Raw genomic sequence first — 22,272 nt, 5'->3', positions numbered from 1 at the left:
AGAAAGTTTAACTTAAAATAGTCCAAGTTCAGATAGCTAAGAAAGAAAGGATTTGAACACCAAAGCTTTTGCTTTTTATACTATATCATATTGTCTCCAACTTTTTTCTTTTTAAAGAAAGAATAAATTAATAATAAAATATGAGCTAGGGGACAAAACTACAGTTACCCACACTTATTAGGAATGACTTATTAATACTAGATTAACTATGGTGGGATGAGAGGGATGTGTTTAATTCTTAAGCACAAGGGAATTTTTAGTTTACTCTCTTCCTTTTCAAATTATTCCATCTCTCTGTGGTAACACTGAGATTGTCAGAAGTTCCTTGCTTCCTTCCTAGGAAAATGTATTTGCACTCATTTAAAAATAAATTAGTGACTACGTAAGTCTTGTAGGTTAATACAGATTGCATTAACATTAGCTTGCCAATTTTCTCAAAGGATTTGTCAGTCATGCCTATTATAAAATCAGAATACAGCAACTGGCTCTGTTTTCATTATACCATGAAATTTAGTACATCAAAATACATTCCCTTTATTCAAATCTGAAGGAAGAATTTTAGGAAAACATTCCTTTCATTTGATTAGCAATTGGAGGCCCTGCTACTAGAGCTGCTCTAGGCTGCTGATTGTTTTAGAGGGAGTATATGGAGACTCCTTCCTTCTCACACTGCTCCAGTTAGTCAGAACCCAGAGTCCTGATTATTCACCTTGAAATCAGACAGCAAGTCACATGCTCTTTCTCAAATATGTGCCCAACTTACTCTCTGTATTTATAGAAATACAAAGAGAATCTTTACCTGTTTTTCAAAAGTAATCTAAGAAAGATGTCACCATAAGCCTTGCCCTTTTAAAATAGTAATACTCAACAGATTAATGAATTCACCTCTTGTTAGAAGCGGTACCCACCCATACACCTGGTTTAAACATACCCAACCCTCTGGCATCATGCCATAAAGAATCTGGAAAATCCAGCCATAGGGGAAAAACTCCATCCCTATTTATGACCCCTACCCATCAAACTCCTTTAACCAGCCACTTCATGCTCTTTATAAGATCCTGTGTTCCTTGGCTCTCCTTATCCAGTTTTCAATGTTTCCTGGCCACCCTCCTCAGACTGGTGACCTATTCAGCCCTCTCGCTCTGACTCATTGCTCCCAGCTACCTACTTTACTCTTAGCTTATGCATTCTCCTTTGATTTCAGCATCATCTTCACTTTTAGATGAAGAGAAATCTCACTGCCAGCCCCACATATGAAAAAATGCCTGAATAAATAAAAATTTCTTCATGTGCTATAAACTTGTTCTGGAAATCTGAGGGAAAAAAGTACATTTCTCCTACATACAACCAGAGGCCAAACAGGCACTCTTAGCACTCCATGTATGTGTCCTAAGTCAAGAAACAGGAAAAAATAGTATGGATAATTTTTTCTCTGTTGTAAGCGATAGTTACAAAATTCAAGCTATGATAAAAGCATAAAGAAACACATTCTTTGCCCCCAAACAGTTATAAATGTTAGGAATAAAACGTAAGTCAAATGCGATCAAAGATACTCAACACGGTACCTGGTAAGATTTAGAAAATTAATTAAATGTTCAAGAGTAAAGAGTAGGGGAGACAGAAAAGGGGCAGTGGAATTAAGATTTATGGAAGCACTAGTAAGTGCCAGGCATTATGCTATGAGTTTTACTCATATTCTTCCATTCAGTTCTTATAATAGCCCTGAGAAGTCCAAACAGTTTAAGCAACATCTAACATCTATATGTATTTACAGTGTAACTGATGTTGCACTAAATGTTTTACATGTGTTATTTTTATCCTAATGACAGCTATATGAGATAGGTGCCATTAACATCTTAGCTTTACAAATGAAAAACTATGGTTTACAAAAGTAACTGTCCTTCTGAGGTCAGGCAGCTAGTAATTCATACAGGTAGGATTTGAACCCTGGCACTCTGACAACTAAATTCATGATCTTGACCAGGTAATCAAAGGGTAGATTTCAACAATTAAAGACAAAGGCATCAGGAATAATTGGAACTCAGGTTTCTAAGCCACAAAAATTAGACTCTTTTTTTTATGACTAAAAGAATCTAAATTAAATGTCGCTAAACCTCAATGCTGATTATGTTATTTTCAAAGATCTACAATACTAGCTAACATTTATTTGTTTGCATTTTTAAATTTTTGTTACAAAACATATAAGAATATTAAAAACCCAGATTTAACTTGTGTTAATATTTTGCCAGCTTCAGATCTTTGAAAACAAAGAAAATATTAAAGTTTTTCTTGGAATCATCTCTTCACTAGAAAACCATTCTCCTCCTTTTCTGTCTCTGAAATAACCACTATCTTGCAGTTGTTATATATTCTTTACCTACACATTTTTGTACTTTTATCACATATAATTTTTTCATATTAATCTAGTATTCAGCAGACTCTATAATTAGTTCCAACAGTTAATCTGTAGATTTTCTATGGATTTTTCTCTTGAAATTTCTATGTAGACAATCATATCATCTGTAAATAAATAGTATTGTTTATGTTTTTAAGATAATTATGTTTCTTACTGCTGTTTCTTATATTATATATACGGGTTAAAGCCTCAGATGGAATGTTGAATAGACATATGGGCAGCAAACATCATTTCTTGTTCTTTTTAAGGAAAATGTTTCTAAGGCTTTTACAACAATTTTGGGCTTTAATAAATAATCTCTATCTAGTTAAAGAAATTCCCTTCAATTCCCACTTTTCTAGGAGATTTAATCATAAATAGTTATTGAATTTTGTATTTTTTTTCATCTATTGAGATGATCATATAGGTTTTGCTACTTTAAACTGTTCATGTGGTAAATTAAACTAACAGTAATTAAAATATCCTTGAATTTTTTGATAAATCCCACCTTTTAAAATTATTTTGTCTACACACTCCTGTATTTTAGTGTACATGATGGATTTGATTTGTAAATATTCATTTTGGAGTTTTGCATTACTACGTATAAGTGTTATGGACCTATAGATTTTCCTTCTAGTATCATCTTTGTCTGGTTTTGTTATCAAAGTTTTATCAGCCCCTTAAATGAGTTAAGTTTGGTTTACTTTTGTTTTAACTTGCAGATGGACTTACTTCAAAGTCAGAGAACATCATGGCTAGCAAGTCCAATGTATCATATCTTAGAAATTTTACCTCATTTCTTTAGTTTCCACCTGAAAAATCCTGGGGAATAGCTCTAATTTTTTTTGCTTGAATCAACCAAATGTGGTTTAGGCAGCTCCTTTCCAAACCACATGGCTGGAGTGGGAAAAGGAGAATTTCTAAGAAGAAAGTAGGGATTCTAGGAAGACAGTGGTATAGCTATACACTACATATATCTTCCACGTTCATTCTAACATGCCATAACTAAAAAGAACACATAATAAGCACAAATATTGATTAAAGGAAAAAGAAAAGGACTTGTAGCTAAGCTTAACTACCTACTACCTGTGTAATTTTGGACCAACTATTTCACCTCTTTGAGATCCTCTTTCCTCAGCTATAAGGAAGGAAAAGAAAATATCTACCTCAGAGGCAGGTAGAGTTGAATGAGCTTGCCTATGAGCTTCTTGAGTAGGGAGGCCATGTCTGTATCCCCAGCACTCCACACAAAGTAGCTCAGTGATAGCTGAATGAATGACTCCTGGGATGTAGAATTCATTTAAAGCACCCAACCCTGTGCCTAATTCAGTCCTACTTACATAATTCATGCCAAATTATTCTTTCCACACTCCTGAGGAGGCACAGTAATATTAGCTTTAACTGCTTTAAAAACCCCTCCCGCCTCAGATGTTTTGTAGACCTTCTGGGAAGATAAAGCCATCCTAGTTGTAACCAAACCTTTGAAAATGTCTAGGTGTCCCTTCTAGCTCATCCACGCTAAATTACCAAATAGTGTAAAGGGAAAGTACAAGAAAAGGGAGTTCTAAATTGACCATGTTCTCCCCCGACTCCTCAAGAAAAAAAAAAAAAAAAAAGGCAGAAGATAGTAAGACACTAGAAAAGCTGCTCTGGCTTTGAAATGCCATATTTGACCTTAGTTCTGGGAACATAATAAGTTTCACTCATTTATCTATTCCAGAAGGAATTATCATGATTCAAAATCAGGAGACTGTGAGTATATGCAAAGGGCTAGATAGAAGCCAATGTTTAATGAAACACTGGTGAAACCTTCCCAGAAAAGGCTGGCTTAGTCAAGTTAAATCAAATCTCTAGTGAAAGCAAACTTGCTACAACAACATCGGCTGCCATTTATTGAGCATTTTCTAGGTAGCAGAGTCAGGATTAAAATACAGATCTGTCTAATGCCAAGGCTCGTGCTCTTTCCAATACGCAGTGTTGCTTTCTAATCAAAACAGCTCTGAAATTGACTAAAGGACTTTCCTGCAATTGAATCTGTGCTCATTTTACCACATGAGCGTTTAGTCACTACATTGATGGAATTGTCAGACTTCAAGACTCCACTGTATGAGTGACTCTAAGTGAGTAGATTCTAGAAACTTCCCAAGGTAAGGAGAGCTGTTAAATTAGGCCTACAACTCTCATGGGATTCAGCAGCTATCTATCTCTATTTCCAATTAGCTATGAATGAACTATGGAAATACACAGCAGAACTCCAGTGCTATACAAGCTTAGAGGAGCAGACTAATACTTATTGAGCACTTACAAGTATCAGGCTTTACACTGAGCACTGTACATATATTTAATGCTCACCACAATTTTCTGAAGTAGTTATTATTATTCACCATTTTACAGAAGTAACCAAGGCTTCTAAGTGTGAAAAGCAGAATTGGGAACCAGTTTATTATGCCTGTTGAATCCAAGCTTCTCCCTTATTTCTTATAGGGGAAGACTTGAGTGTCAATCAAAAAGGGAATAATGGAGCAGATAATTAGAGAAGGCATATCCTAGAGATAGATAGGGACCTATAAGGACAAGGAAAGTATAAATTTCCTGAGAAGCTAAATTAGTCATTGGCATTAACAGGTATGATTGAATAGCTTTCTCTTTTAAAAAAACATTAAAAATTAAAGGAAAAAGGTGATATCCATGCTCAAAGACTAATTATTTGCAAGATGTTTTATACCATTCCTTTTTCCCATGCACTAAGACTCTGACCCTATACAAACCCCAGATCCTCAGTAAAAGAAGCATCCCTCCAATTATTCCAATCCTCTTTAATGAGATTTGCTTGGGAAATTTTAGTTACATTAAAGAGAAATCAATGAGGGATGTAATTCTGGGAATGAGGCAGAGATGCCAACTTCATTTTTGGAATATCATCAGGAAGGACATCTCAAGAACAAAAGAAAGTTAAAAAGAACTAATCAGAGGGTGGGGCGGAGTCAAGATGGCAGACTAGGAGGACGTGGAATTCGCGTATTCGCACAACTAGGGCACCTACCAGGCACCGGTGGGGTACCATGGACACCTAAGGGGATGGGAGGAACCCCCAGTGACCGGTTGTTTCAATTATATTTTTATTTTTCCTATTATATTTTTTACATTTCTAATTTTATTTTGTTTTATATTATTTGATATTGCACTGCTCCTTATTTCTTTTTTTCTTTTTTTTTTTTCCTGCGCCATGCAGCTTGCGGGATCTTGGTTCCCAGGCCGGAGGTTGGGCCCAAGCTCCTGTGATGTGAGCTGAGTCCAAACCACTGGACTAACAGAGAACCTCAGACCCCAGGGAATATTAATTGGAATGAGGCCTCCCAGAGGTCATCACAGCACCAAGACCCAGCTCTATACAACTGCCTGTAAATTCCAGTGCTGGACGCTTCAGGCCAAAAACCAGTAAGACAGGAATACAACTCCACCCATCAAAAAAGAAAAAAAAAATGAAATGACAAAAAAAATATGTTACAGATGAAGGACCAAGGTAAAAACCTACAAGACCAAATAAATGAAAATGAAATAGGCAACCTACCTGAAAAAGAATTCAGAGTAATGGTAGTAAAGATGATCCAAAATCTCGGAAACAGAATGGAGAAAATACAAGAAACATTTAATAAGGATCTACAAGAACTAAAGAGCACAACAATGATGAACAACACAATAAATGAAATTAAAAATACTCTAGAAGGAATCAATGGCAGAATATTGAGGCAGAAGAAGGGATAAGTGAGCTGGAAGATAAAATGGTGGAAATAACTGCCAGGGAGCAGAATAAAGAAAAAAGAATGAAAAGAATTGAGGACAGTCTCAAAACCTCTGGGACAACATTAAATGCACCAACGTTCAAATTAGAGGGGTCACAGAAGAGGAAGAGAAAGAGAAAGGGACTGAGAAAATACTTGAAGAGATTATAGTGCAAAACTTCCCTAATATGGGAAAGGAAATAGTCAATCAAGTCCAGGAAGTGCAGAGAGTCCCGTACAGGATAAATCCAAAGAGAAACATGCCAAGACACATATTAATCAAACTATCAAAAATTAAATACAAAGAAAAACTATTAAAAGCAGCAAGGGAACAGCAACAAACAACATACAAGGGAATCCCCATAAGGTTAACAGTGGATGTTACAGCAGAAACTCTGCAAGCCAGAAGGGAGTGGCAGGACATATTTAAAGTGATGAAAGGGAAAAACCTACAACCAAGATTACTCTAACCAGCAAAGATCTCATTAAGATTCAATGGAGAAATTAAAACATTTACAGACAAGCAAAAGTTAAGAGAATTCAGCACCACAAAACCAGCTTTACAACAAATGCTAAAGGAACTTCTCTGGGCAGGAAACACAACAGAGGAAAAAGACCTACAATAACAAACCCAAAACAATTAGGAAAATGGTAATAGGAACATAAATATCGATAACTACTTTAAATGTAAATGGATTAAATGCTCCAACCGAAAGACATAGACTGGCTGAATGGATACAAAAACAAGACCTGTATATATGCTGTCTACAAGAGACCCACATCAGACCTAGGGACACAAACAGACTGAAAGTGAGGGAACAGAAAAAGATACTCCATGCAAATGGAAATCAACAGAAAACTGGCATAGCAATTCTCATATCAAACAAAATAGACTTTAAAATAAATTCGATTACAAGAGACAAAGAAGGACACTACATAATGATCAAGGGATCAATCCAAGAACATATAACAATTGTAAATATTTACGCACCCAACAAGGAGAACCTTAATACATAAGGCAAATGCTAACAGTCATAAAAGGGGAAATCAAAAGTAGCAAAATCATACTGGGGGAATTTAACACCCCACTTTCACCAATGGACAGATCATCGAAGATGAAAATAAATCAGGAAACACAAGCTTTAAATGATACATTAAGCAAGATGGACTTAATTGATATTTATAAGACATTCCATCCAAAAACAACAGAATACACTTTCTTCTCAAGTGCTCATGGAACATTCTCCAGGATAGACGATATCTTGGGTCACAAATCAATCCTCGGTAAATTTAAGAAAATTGAATTCATATCAAGTATCTTTTCTGACCACAATGCTATGAGACGAGATATCAATTACAGGAAAAAAAAATGTAAAAAATACAAACACATGAAGGCGAAACAATACCCTACTAAATAACCAAGAGATCAATGAAGAGATCAAAGAGAAAATCAGAACATACCTAGAAACAAATGACAATGAAATCACGATGAGCCAAAGCCTATGGGATGCATCAAAGTAGTTCTAAGAGGGAAGATTATAGCAATACAATCCTACCTCAAGAAACAAGAAACATCTCAAGAAAACAACCTAAACTTACACCTAAAGCAATTAGAGAAAGAAGAACAAAAAACCCCCAAAGTTAGCAGAAGGAAAGAATTCATAAAGATCAGATCAGAAATAAATGAAAAAGAAATGAAGGAAATGATAGCAAAGATCAATAAAACTAAAAGCTGGATCTTTGAGAAGATAAACAAAATTGATAAACCATTAGCCAGACTCATCAAGAGAAAAAGAGAGGAGACTTAAATCAATAGAATTAGAATTGAAAAAGGAGAAGCAACACCTAACACTGCAGAAATACAAAGGATCATGAGAGATTACAACAAGCAACTGTATGCCAATAATATGGACAACCTGGAAGAAATGGACAAATTCTTAGAAAAGCACAACCTTCTTAGACTGAACCAGGAAGAAATAGAAAATAGAAACAGACAAATCACAAGCACTGAAATTGGAACTGTGATTAAAAATCTTCCAACAAACAAAAGCCCAGGACCAGATGGCTTCACAGGCAAATTCTGTCAAACATTTAGAGAAGAGCTAACACCTAACCTTCTCAAACTCTTCCAAAATACCGCAGAGGGAGGAACACTCCCGAAATCATTCTATGAGGCCACCATCACCCTGATACCAAAACCAGACAAAGATGTCACAAAAAAAGAAAACTACAGTCCAATATCACTGATTAAGATAGATGCACAAATCCTCAACAAAATACTAGCAAACAGAATCCAACAGCACATTATAAGGATCATACACCATGATCAAGTGGGGTTTATCCTAGGAATGCAAAGAATCTTCAATATATGCAAATCAATCAATGTGATACACCACATTAACAAATTGAAGGATAAAATTCATATGATAATCTCAATAGATGCAAAAAAAGCTTTCGACAAAATTCAACACCCATTTATGATAAAAACCCTCCAGAAAGTAGGCATAGAGGGAACCTACCTCAAAATAATAACAGCCATATATGATAAACCCACAGCCAACATTGTTCTCAATGGGGAAACACTGAAACCATTTCCCCTAAGATCAGGAAAAAGACAAGGTTGCCCACTCTCACCACTGTTATTCAACATAGTTTTGGAAGTTTTAGCCATAGCAATCAGAGAACAAGAAGAAATTAAAGGAATCCAAATTGGAAATGAGGAAGTAAAACTGTCACTGTTTGCAGATGACATTATACTATACCTAGAGAATCCTAAAGATGCTACGAGAAGACTACTAGACCTAATCAATGAATTTGGTAGAGTAGCAGGACACAAAATTAATGCACAGAAATCTCTTGCATTCCTATACACTAATGTTGAAAAATCTGAAAGAGAAATTAAGGAAACACTCCCATTTACCACTGCAACAAAAAGAATAAAATACCTAGGAATAAACCTACCTAAGGAGTCAAAAGACCTGTATGCAAAAACCTGTAAGACACTGAGGAAAGAAATTAAAGATGATACAAACAGAAGGAGAAATATACCATGTTCTTGGATTCAAAGAATCAACACTGTGAAAATGACTATACTACCCAAAGCAATCTACAGATTCAGTGCAATCCCTATAAAATTACCTATGGCATTTTTCACAGAACTAGAACAAAAAATTTCACAATTTGTATGGAAACACAAAAGACCCCGAATAGCCAAAGCAACCTTGAGAAAGAAAAATGGAGGTGGAGTAATCAGATTCCCTGACTTCAGACTATACTACAAAGCTACAGTAATCAAGACAGTATGGTACTGGCACAAAAACAGAAATATAGATCAATGGAACAGGATAGAAAGTCCAGAGATAAACCTATGCACATATGGTCACCTTATCTTTGATAAAGGGGGCAAGAGTATACAATGGAGAAAAAGCAGCCTCTTCAATAAGTGGTGCTTGGAAAACTGGACAGCTACATGTAAAAGAATGAAATTAGAACACTCCCTAACACCATATACAAACATAAACTCAAAATGGATTAAAGACCTAAATGTAAGGCCAGACACTATAAAACTCTTAGAGGATAATATAGGAAGAACACTCTTCAACATAAATCACAGCAAGATCCTTTTTGACCCACCTCCTAGAGAAATGGAAATAAAAACAAAAAAAAAAAACAAATGCGACCTAATGAAACTTAAAAGCTTTTGCACAGGAAAGGAAACCATAAACAAAACGAAAAGACAACCCTTAGAATGGGAGAAAATATTTGTAAACAAAGAAACTGACAAAGGATTAATCTCTAAAATATACAAGCCGCACATGCAGCTCAATATCAAGAAAACAAACAACCCAATCCAAAAATGGGCAGAAGACCTAAACAGACGTTTCTTCAAAGAAGATATACAGATGGCCAACAAACACATGAACGGATGCTCAACATCACTGATCATTAGAGAACTGCAAATCAAAACTACAGTGAGGTATCACCTCACACCGGTCAGAATGGCCATCATCAAAAAATCTACAAACAATAAATGCTGGAGACCTCATTCATTTCCACTGGTCTTCTGTCCAGCAGCCTCAGCTCTTGTCATCGCCATCCCTCCGCTGCCACCCCCACAAGGCTTTGCTGTCGGCGGAGCCACCTCCGGTTACTCGTAGCACTCGATTCTCTCCGCTTCGCTTCCCGCCAACCGCAACCATTGACGTCATGTTGGGTTATTCGAGTGGCCGAGACTGCACCTGGGATCGAGGGTTTGTTTCCCTCGATTTGGAGGAAGTAGGGCGGGGCCCTTATCTGGAAAGAAGTTTGGAAATCCTGTGGAGAAATTGGTTAAAAAGAAGTGGAATCTTGATGAGCTGCCCAAATTTGAGAAGAAATTTTATCAAGAACACCCTGATTTGGCTAGGCATACAGCACAATAGGTAGAGACATACAGAAGAAGCAAGGAAATTACAGTTAGAGGTCACAACTGCCCAAAGCCAGTCCTGAATTTTTATGAAGCGAACTTCCCTGCAAACGTCATGGACGTGATTGCAAGGCAGAACTTTACTGAACCCACAGCTATTCAAGCTCAGGGATGGCCAGTTGCTCTAAATGGACTGGATATGGTTGGGGTAGCACAAACTGGATCTGGGAAGACGTTGTCTTATTTGATGCCTGCCATTGTCCACATCAATCATCAGCCATTCCTAGAGAGAGGTGATGGGCCTATTTGCTTGGTGCTGAAACCAACTCGGGAACTGGTCAAACAGGTACAGCAAGTAGCTGCTGGATACTGTAGAGCATGTCACTTGAAGTCCACTTGTATTTACGGTGGTGCTCCCAAGGGACCACAAATACGTGATTTGGAGAGAGATGTGGAACTCTGTATTGCAACATCTGGAAGACTTACTGACTTTTTAGAATGTGGGAAAACCAATTTAAGAAGAACCACCTACCTTGTCCTTGATGAAGCAGATAGAATGCTTGATATGGGATTCGAACCCCAAATAAGGAAGATTGTGGATCAGATAAGACCTGATAGGCAAACCCTAATGTGGCGTGCACTTGGCCAAAAGAAGTAAGACAGCTTGCTGAAGATTTCCTGAAAGACTATATTCATATAAACATTGGTGCACTAGAACTGAGTGCAAATCACAACATTCTTCAGATTGTGGATGTGTGTCATGATGTAGAAAAGGATGAAAAGCTTATTCATTTAATGGAAGAGATCATGAGTGAGAAGGAGATTAAAACCATTGTTTTTGTTGAAACCAAAAGAAGATGTGATGAGCTCACTAGAAAAATGAGGATAGATGGGTGGCCTGCCACGGGTGTCCATGGTGACAAGAGTCAACAGGAACGTGACTGGGTTCTAAATGAACTCAAACATGGAAAGGCTCCTATTCTGATTGCTACAGATGTGGCCTCCAGAGGGCTAGATGTGGAAGATGTGAAATTTGTCATCAATTATGACTACCCTAACTCCTCAGAGGATTACATTCATCGAACTGGAAGAACTGCTCGCAGTACAAAAACAGGCACAGCATACACTTTCTTTACACCTAATAACATAAAGCAAGTGAGCAACCTTATCTCTGTGCTTCGTGAAGCTAATCAAGCAATTAATCCCAAATTGCTTCAGTTGGTCGAAGACAGAGGTTCAGGTCGTTCCAGGGGTGGAAGAGGCATGAAGGATGACCGTCAGGACAGATACTCTGTTGGCAAAAGGGGTGGATTTAATACATTTAGAGACAAGGAAAATTATGACTGAGGTTACTCTAGTCTGCTTAAGAGAGATTTGGGGGCAAAAACTCAAAATGGTGTTTACAGTGCTGCAAATTACACCAATGGGAGCTCTGGAAGTAATTCTGTGTCTGCTGGTATACAGAGCAGTTTTAGGACTGGTAATCCAACAGGGACTTATCAGAATGGATATGATAGCACTCAGCAATATGGAAGTAATGTTCCAAATATGCACAACGGTATGAACCAACAGGCATATGCATATCCTGCTACTACAGGTGTGCCTATGATTGGTTATCCAATGCCAACAGGATATTCTCAATAGAACTTTAGAAGTATATGTAAATGTCTGTTTTTCATAATTACTCTTTATATCATGTGTTACCAGACAAGATAGTTATTTAAGAAACATGGGAAATGCAGAAATGACTGCAGGGCAGCAGTAATTATGGTGCACTTTTTCGCTATTTAAGTTGGATATTTATCTACATTCCTGAAACAATTTTTAGGTTTCTTTGTACTAGAAAATGCAGGCAGTGTTTTCACAATAGTAAATGTATAGTGATTTGAAATACAATAAATGAAGGCAATGCATGGCCTTCCAATAAAAAATATTTGAAGACTGGAAAAATAAATAAATAAATAAATGCTGGAGAGGGTGTGGAGAAACGGGAACCCTCTTGTACTGTTGGTGGGAATGTAAATTGATACAGCCACTATGGAGAACAGTATGGAGGTTCCTTAAAAAACTAAAAATAGGACTAACACACGACACAGTAATCCCACTACCAGGCATATACCCTGAGAAAACCATAATTCAAAAAGAGTTATGTACCACAATGTTCATTGCAGTACTATTTACAGTAGCTAGGACATGGAAGCAACCTAGGTGTCCACTGACAGATGAATGGATAAAGAAGATGTGGCACATATATACAATGCAATATTACTCAGCCATAAAAAGAAACGAAATTGAGTTATTTGTAGTGAGGTGAATGGACCTAGAGTGTGTCATACAGAGTGAAGTAAGTCAGAAAGAGAAAAACAAATACTGTATGCTAACACATATATATGGAATCTAAAAAAAAAAAAAAAAAGGTTCTGATGAACCTAGAGGCAGGGCAGGAATAAAGATGCAGACGTAGAGAATGGACTTGAGGACACGGGGAGGGGGAAGGGTAAGCTGGGACGAAGTGAGAGAGTAGCATTGACATATGTACACTCCCAAATGTAAAATAGATAGGTAGTGGGAAGCAGCTGCATAGCACAGGGAGATCAGCTCGGTGCTTTGTGACCACATAGAGGGGTGGGATAGGGAGGGTGGGAGGGAGATGCAAGAGGGAGGGGATACAGGGATATATGTATTCATATAGCTGATTCACTTTGTTATACAGCAGAAACTAATACAACATTGTAAAGCAATTATATTCCTATAAAGATGTTAAGAAAAAAAAAACTAATCAGAACCACCTTCACATAAAAGAAAACTTTATTTTTATTACCTAGAACTGAGGCCAAGAAGATTCGCAAGGAGGAGGCAATCATAACTGAGCACATGAAGCTGGAGTGACTCTGTAGGTCAGGAAGGAGAGTGAGTCATGGAGAAGACATATATATCCAGTTTAGGGCTATATAACCAGTTTGTACTTTCTGAACCTTGAGTCTAGCTAGCTTGATCTCTACTTGTCAGACTACTGATCTAGAGGTCCAGGGTAGAACACTTGTCTCTGCCTTGCTATATTTAGAGAACTGCCTGGCATGTTGGGGAGAACCTGTTACAGGGAAAAAATGAACCCGTAAACCCTGTAATAGCCTCTTTTCTCTTCTCTGTTTCTACCAGCAAATGAACAGACTGCTTCTGCTCAATGAGTTTGGCAAGATATGAAGGTTATTTTATTTGAGCAGATATGAGTCATCATCACTTTGAAAAAAAAGGATGTTGATAATAATTTTTTTTAAAGAGCTGAAGATGACACTAGCAAGAATGGTATATTTCTCTTGGGATCCTAAATCTCCTTTGGAAATTTAGCTTTCATATAGCCAAAGTATTTTTGCAATCATTTCTTTCTATTCATTCATTTAACACATTTACTGAATGCCTACTGTGTGCTGTGGAGGCCCTAGGGTACAACATGAGGAAAAAGCGTGGTCCTTGACATTGTAGAGCACATAGTTTAGTAGAGGGAGAGAGAGATAACCATATAATCACACTAATATAAATGAAAATATGCATTTAAAAGTGCAGGATGAGGGCTTCCCTGGTGGCTCAGTGGTTAAGAATCCGCCTGCCAAAGCAGGGGACATGCGTTCAAGCCCTAGTCTGGGAAGATTCCACATGCCGCGGAGAAACTAAACCCGTGTGCCACAACTACTGAGCCTGTGCTCCGCAACAAGAGGGGCCACTGCAATGAGAAGCCCAAGCACCGCAAGGAAGAGTAGCCCCTGCTCGCCGCAGCTAGAGAAAAGCCCGCGCACAGCAACAAAGACCCAATGCAGCCAAAAATAAATAAATAAATAAAGTTATTAAAAAAAAATTTTTTTTTGAATAAAAGTGCAGGGTGATTTGAGAGCATATAACAGTGGGATAATTTAGAATGTGGAGCCAGGTTTCTCTCAGAAAGTGCCATTCCACTGAGGTCTGACAGTTGATTGGGAACAACAGACAAAAGGTATGTTTATAGGGGTGGTAGGAAAGCTTTTCAGGTAGAGGGAGCAGCATGCACAAAATCCCTGAGTCAAGAGGTAGCATGGGACATTAGAGGACCTAAGAGGGCCAGGATGACTGGGACACAGAAAAGGAGGAGATGGGTGAGAGGAAACCGCAACGTGGCAGGGGTCTCCTGTTAGAAAAGCCTGTAGACAGACTAGTATGTTTCCCAAATCTTAGTCATGGATTCTAGCTTCATGACTTTTTCTTATTGAGGTATAATCAACGTATCATATTATTAGTTTTAAGTGTACAATATAATGATATATCAAGAACTCATACAATTCAATAGCAAAAAAAAAAAAAAAGCCCAAACAATCTGATTAAAAAGCGGGCAGAAGATCTTCAAGATTTTTGATGTATTTCTGTATCATTTTGACAAAAATCTGTTGTTTAAATCAACCCTACCTCATTTTACTTAAACACATTGCTCCCTTTAGTAAATAAATAAAGTTTATTTCAAATGTATACGTATAGCTGATGCACTTTGTTATACAGCAGCAACTAACACAACAATGTAAAGCAATTATACTCCAATAAAGATGTTAAAAAAAAAAAATGCTAGGCTGTCGCAGCCCTTTTTTAAAGACCCAAGCAAAGGGGTTTGTATACAGGGTTTTCAAACATGGGGTTTGAAAAGAAGAGGTAACAGTGTTCCTCTGATGGCAGCAAGATCAGAGGGAGGGACTGGGAAGGTGAAGATAAGATTTTAGGAAACAAGGTCACCAGTATGGCCCTGCTCCCCTCCCTCCAGAGCTTACTCACTCCTAACCTCAGTTCTTACAGGACAGTTTAGGGTATATTTTAATTAAGTAGCACATTTTCTCATAACCCTCATCCAAATCCTAACAAAATAAAATCCACAGAATCCCACATTGAAATCTAACTTTAAACTCCCACTGCTGAGAGACACAGAGTACATGAGCTATGGCTTTTGACTCTGTGGATCTATTCCTGGCTTCATCATTAACATGGTGAATATCCTTGCTTTGAGATTTTTAGAACAACTTTAATATACTTTAATTGTCATTTTTTGTGGTTTGAATTGTCTTATTAAAATATAATTTTCCAGGAGTTAAATTTATTTACTTAATTAGAGGTCTATTCTCTCTTCAATATGCACATTCTCCAAAGTCTGCGAATGGGGGCAGGGTGTAGTATACCCTTTGGCATAATAACATCTAATTACAGGATTACATTAGCGCACTCAGTACCTTTAATCACATAGGATTTGATATAGCACCAAGAAAACCTGTGCTGATCTCTCAACACTAAAGACCTTAAAGCATGAATATCAGGACACACCATGGTTGTCTCTGACGCATCTGTAGGATCTTTGATTTCAAAAGAAAAAACAGATTTGGAGATCCTGATGACATTATTTTGATTAGTGATAAATTAGAAAGATTCCCAGAAATGGCAATAATTATAACAATAATAACAATCATGACAATAATGTACAATGATAGAGAGTGTTTAATGGTTTTCAAATGCTTTTCATATAAATTTTCCCCTTTGATCCTCACAATGATAAAAGCAGGGCAAGAATTATTAGTCCTACTTTATGAATAGAGAAATTAAGCATCAAAAATGTTCACATTTGGGGGAGTATCTGGGAACATGCACAAGGAATCAAAGGCAAATCTGAGAAGAGTGCTTTTCCTGGTATTTCCTATGAGAAAAACTACGAGACCTTGGGAAGCCACTGAAACTCTCTAGCCTCAAATTTTTCATCTGTAAAATGGTCTAGATTATAAGATATGAATATAGAAGGAGAGAATAAGACACTAGATTTCACGGCAGGGAAGAATTAGTATGGGTAAAACCAGACCTGGGCCTCCCATAGACCTTTGTACACAGGACTAAGATTGTCACCAGGCCCAGACTCAGGAGGTTGAAAGGTCTGTTCCACTCACACCCTTTAAGGAAGAAGGCAGCACGATGGAGCACAAAAATACAGTTATCGGTACCAAACCAAAATTAATCCTAAGAGATTCTCAGCTCTGCTACTTAGGAGTCATTTGACATTGGGTCTTTTTGATCCTGTTTCCTTATCTAAGAATTAGGGATAATAATGTATCTCTGCCAGGGATGTGATGAAGAAAAAATAAGTTAGTATGTACAATATCTATTACAGTGGTTGACAAACTTTTTTGGTAAAGGGCCAGATAGCAGAGGCAAAAACCAAGGATATTACATTGGAACTTATGTAACAAGAGCAAAAACACATTTCCACAAAATTTTTATTGATGAAATGTAAAATATAATAGTAATAAAATGAGTTCTTTTTTTGTAATATAGGTTTAGTAATGAATAGAATGGAATTTTCTGTGGGAATATCATTTCTCTAATTTGGGAGGCAAAGCCAGTGTTGCCTATCATCAAATCAATTGCAAATGTTCATCTGTAAAAATCATTTTTACACAAGAGCCATACAAAACCAAATAAGCTGGACTTGACTTGCTGAGAGTGTATGAAAGTTCTATTATTCTACAACTTCACTATCATTTAGTGTTTTCAGTCTTTTTTATTCTGGTGAGTGTGTGAAGCTGTTGCCTTTTCAATTACTTCTACCACAAGCAGCAAGACTCAAAGAAAATTTTCCCTTAACCTAGAGTTGAAAGCTGAAGAAAATTCAACTAAGAACTCAGGTACTTCTGAGAGGAAAAAAAGTAATTATCTGTAAGTGTTTTAAAGTTTTTGCCATTTTATTTTCTTTTAAAGGAGTCTTTTATTATTAGATAAGTATTTAAGAGCTTAATTCTCATGACTACTAATGACTTTAAAAACAGGCATGAGATAATATATAAGGATTCAGAATTTTATTACTTTATCTGCTCATGCCAACAACCCAAGAGCCAGGAGATACGGGTTTCCAAATGGCTCTGCCACTAAATAGCAGTTGTTCTTAAACAAGTCATTTTTCTTCTTAGCTTTGATTTAGTAATATAACAAATAGCGATGATAATCACCTTGCAATCTCACATAGTTCTTTATTCAATCAACAAATACTTTCTGGGTACCTATTATGTGCAGGCTTTGGGGATACAAGAGTGAGCAAAAACAGACACTGCCTCCACCCTCATGGAATTCATAGTGCAAAGATGAATCAAAGTCACACAAGTAAATATAAAATGTAAAATTAAGTTGTGAGCATCAAAATCACAGAATCAGAACCTCAGAATTAAGAGATCTTAGGGATCATCTAATATAATCCTCCAATCTCTTCTTCAAAGATACACAAAATACGAAAAGATGTTTTTTGAAAAGTTAGAAGTTCCAGATAAAGAAGTGGTAATATTACTGTTATGAAATTTCAGGAAGATAACTAGATATATTTCTGCTCCAACATTTACAATTAGAAACTAAGCATAGCTTGGGCTTACCATCTTTGACCTCTACTGTGGCTCACAGAAGAAAAATTAATAGTGATATCTCATTAACCTAAATAAGGTAGTCTCTGTTTGTGAAGGTGATAGGATGAGGGCCTAAGTGGAGGGCCAGAAGTTCAGAAGAAAAATACAGTTTATTGGTCCACAAAGGGAGAGGCATCTAGGTCTCTTAGAAAATTACTATATTTCGAGCTGGCTTGGAACTCAGACCTAGTTTGGCTTTTATTCTTTAAGTAACCTTGAGTAAACCTCTTATTCTTCCTGGGTCTGAGTCTCCTCATCTGTAAAATGAAGAAGTTGGCCAGATAATGTTTTATGGCTCTGATTTTCAATGACTCCACCACAACTAGTACATCAGATGGTGTCTCTTTTTATTAATAAACAGAAATAAAGCCAGTGAAGCAGAAAGTCAGATAGATATGGGTTCAAATCCCTCCTAACTATGCAACCTCCTAACTATGTAACCTTAAGCAAGTCACTTATTCTCTTAGATCTAAGTTTCTTCATCTGTAAAATGAAAATAATAATGACTATTTCATATGATTATTGTGAATATTATGAATATTCAAAAAAATGAGGTATATAAATCAACAGGCATGGCATATAAATAGCTTCCTTCCCTTCTCCTTAGTCCGAGGATTACAGCACTGAACACAGACAATTTCAAGCATCTGATGACATGATTCACTTAAGCCAGCAGCTACCATGTGTCCAAACCCAATGCTTCTGCTAAGACTTGAGGATGACAGAAGAAAGACACAGTCCCTGCTTAAAGTACTTACTGTAGGGGAAGCATAAGCAAAGGGAAGGAGGTAGGAAAGTGTAGGGCAGATTAGTTTTTGCTGGAGGACAACTAAGTATTTTTTTAAATAATATTGAGTGTCTCTATGTCAGACCCTGTATTAGGCATTTATATGCATTATTTCATTTACCTATTGAGGCAAGTTTTATTATCCTCAATTTTTAGATACTTCGAAATATAAATTATCTTGTCCAAGGTTTTCACAGCTATTTAATGATAGGACTGAGCTATAAAAACATGTATCTGTGACTCCAAAGCCCATGATTTTTCAAAATGATGAGTAATGAGAAATGCAGCTAGAAATAAGGACTGGTTTGACACCAGGGAGTCCTCTATATGCCAAGGTAAAAAGTTTGCACTTTAGGGAGCCACTGGAGGTTTCTGAGCAGGAAAGTGACATAGATGAAGATTCTATTACCGAAGGAAATGTAGTAAAACATAATGTTTAAGAGCTTAGAATTTGTAGCTAAACTACCTTGTATTAAATGGCCTTGGAGCAAGTTACCTAACCTTTCTGTCCCTTAGTTTCCTCACCTTTAAATAGGGATAAATAATAACAGTACCTACCATGTACTGTAATGGGGAGGATTACAACCATTAATACACATAAAGCTCAGGAATACTTCCTGGCATATAGTAAGCACACACGAAATGTTAAGCTGCTGCAGTTGTGGTGGTTAGTATTATTGCTGTTGTGTTAGGAAAGAAGCCGTTAGGACAGAATTCTCAGAACCCAATCTGACAATTCAGCCCTCTTCTATTCAGGAGAGAGTGAAAGGTTAATTGTACATTGCCGGTGAAGTGAAGGCTTGCTTTGTGAGTTAATAGCAACAAAAAGAATCCAGGAGGAATTGTTTAATCTAGTTAAGAGAGTAAGTAGCCCGATGTAGAGAACAAACGTATGGACACCAAGGGGGGAAAGTGGCGGGTGGTGGTAGTGCTGTGATGAATTGGGAGATTGGGATTGACATATATACACTAATATGTATAAAATGGATAACTAATAAGAACCTGCTGTATAAAAATAAATAAATAAAATTAAGAAATTAAAAAAAAAAAGAGAGAGTAAGTAGCTCAAGACATGGCACCATCCTCTAGTTTCTACCCATAAGAATAATTAGGACCTGATTCCCTTTAGATGGGGTCCAAGATGGCAGACAACACAATGCAGTGGAGAGGAAATACCAAGTCAGGAAACCTAGATTTCAATCTCAAACCTGCTACTGTCTCATTCTGTTACCATTAACAGATGACTCTCCCCTTTATGTCTAAGAGTCCTGAACTACAAATAAAGAGTGATCTTGCCTACTCCACAGATCATCATGAGAATTAAACAGGATATGCAAAGCTTCTTTTGTTTGAATGCTGCTGTGCACAAAGTAGGCACTCAAAACACTTGAACAAACTGTTAAAATTTGAGAAGTGGCATTTGAGAGGTGAGAAAAAAAGCAAAGCAAGTAGTGGAGTAGTCCTGCATTATAGCTCTGAGAAAAGTAAAAAGCTCTATACTGAAACAGTTCTTTAAAATGTATAGGAGGAAGCTTGGCATAGTGGAAAGAGCCTGAGCTTCAAAGTAAAACAGAACTAGGTTCAAATCACAGCTGCACTATTTATGAGCTATGGGATCTTGAACCAACTATCTGAGCCTCCGTTTCTTCAAAACTAGAATATTAATACTTACCTAATAGGGTGACTCTGAGAATTAAATGAAAAAGCTATTCCTAACAATATACCTAGTTCAAAGAGAAACTCAGCAGACCGTACCAGTACCACCACCCCTATTATTAATAATAATAATGGCAGTTAACTTTCAATGAGTGTTAACTGCCAGGCACTATTCTAAACATTTTACATGTATTATCTCATTTAATCTTTACTTAATAAACTAATAAGACTCACTCCATTATTCCCCACAGATTTTATTGATGAGGAAGCAGAGGCAGTGAGCAGAAGATCTCATCTTAGGACACAGGACTAGAAACTGACAAAGCCAGGATTTTGCTACTATTACTTTTCTCTCCTCCATAAGTCGGATTTTTAAAAATCTTGCATAAGATTCCAAAATACTTTCCCTCCCAGTATCTCACTTTATCTTATCCTTAAAGCAACTTTGTGATGTAGGCTGAACAAGGATAACCATCCCCATTTTACAAATGGGAAAAGAAAAGCCTGTAGAAAATAACTGACTTATTCAAAGTCATACAAACAGCAGTCATACCACAACCTCTGCCATGTGGCAGAACTGGAAAATGAACCCATATCTTCAAAGTTCAAGACTAGTGTTCTTTCTAGTAGAAAACTGAATTTCCCACATGATACCACAGAAAGGAGATCTCTCCTTAATTCAGGCTCTTCCCATATCAGTCAAAATTAGTGATGTTTTGCTTTCACTGTTATTTCCAAAATTTATGTTTTGGGATGGTCCCTGAATCAAGTACTAGTGAACTCACCTGGAGGAGCCTTTCTCTGGGGCTCAAAGAGCCTGTGCTCATCTAGTTCAATAATCAAGTTTCCAATCTCTTAACATTTGGCATTAAAGCCTTCTAAGTATCAACACAGATTAAATCTAAAGGGAAATTATACTACTCTTTAATGTGAACCAGTTCTTTACATTAAAGAGTAATATAATGATTACTCTTTAATCACTAAAGAGTAAAGATTAAAGCATTATGTAGAGGAAGACATTCTCTCGGAAAAAAAAGAAGGTAGGTTCTAACTTTTTATCTACAAAATAATGGGCTAACTCCAACTAGGGACGCATGTTTGCATTAGACAGGCCAGAGCTAGTATCCTGATTTTTATCACTGTGTGAACTTAAACAACTTACTGTACCCTTCTAAACTTTAGTTCCTTTATCTCTAAAATGGGGATAATAACACCTATATCAGAGGATTCAGAAGGAGAATTAAATAGCAAAATGTAAGTAAAGTTCTAGTACACAGCAGGTCTTCACCGAATGGTAGCCATTACATCAAAAGGAAAATATGAGGGTCTAATTAAGACAATCAGAGAGCACTAATAAAGTCACAATGATAGGAAATGGCGAAGCTGGAGTTTTAATTCAATGTTTCTATTCTCTGTTTTCAATATTACATTCTTTTCTACCAAAGTGTTTTTCACATTGTGAGAGGTTTGTTATTTAAAAAAGAGACAAAAATAAAAGAAAAATAAATAAATTCTCAAAGTTGTTGTAGTTTACTCTATACCTCTCCACACTGCTTTTTAAGTCATTACCAATTCTATTTCCCTGTTCTGGTCAGTTTGGATAAAAGGTTAATACCCTGCTATTGAGATACATTGGTGATAGCTTCAAAGGAAATAAACATCTCACACAGAGTATGATATACCTTCAGTAAAACAAGCTAGAAGAAATTAAGGTAATTTCAGAGTCTGTGTATCTACTGATTGATTGTGAAGATCTTCCACTTTACAACTTTTTCTATGTTTAGAGAAAGACTTGTCCCAGAAAC

The 22,272-nt window shown here is 36.8% G+C and overlaps 1 protein-coding gene and 1 pseudogene across 2 annotated transcripts in view; one reads left to right on the top strand and one right to left on the bottom strand.

Moving 5' to 3' along the window:
* The window catches only part of AGBL4 (AGBL carboxypeptidase 4), a 1,392,661-nt gene that overhangs the window by 943,081 nt on the left and 427,308 nt on the right, over positions 1-22,272 (bottom strand). The gene's annotated exons all lie outside the window — the stretch shown is intronic.
* On the top strand, positions 2,366-14,417 carry LOC309617970 (putative ATP-dependent RNA helicase DDX5 pseudogene; annotated as a pseudogene). The gene has a single exon. The product of its transcript is annotated as a putative ATP-dependent RNA helicase DDX5 pseudogene (transcript).

This window comes from Balaenoptera borealis, assembly GCF_965194805.1.
Source record: "Balaenoptera borealis genome assembly, chromosome: 1".
Taxonomy (NCBI): Eukaryota; Metazoa; Chordata; class Mammalia; order Artiodactyla; family Balaenopteridae; genus Balaenoptera; species Balaenoptera borealis.
Note: the sequence above shows the minus strand (reverse complement) of the source record. Positions and strands in the feature narration are given on the sequence as shown.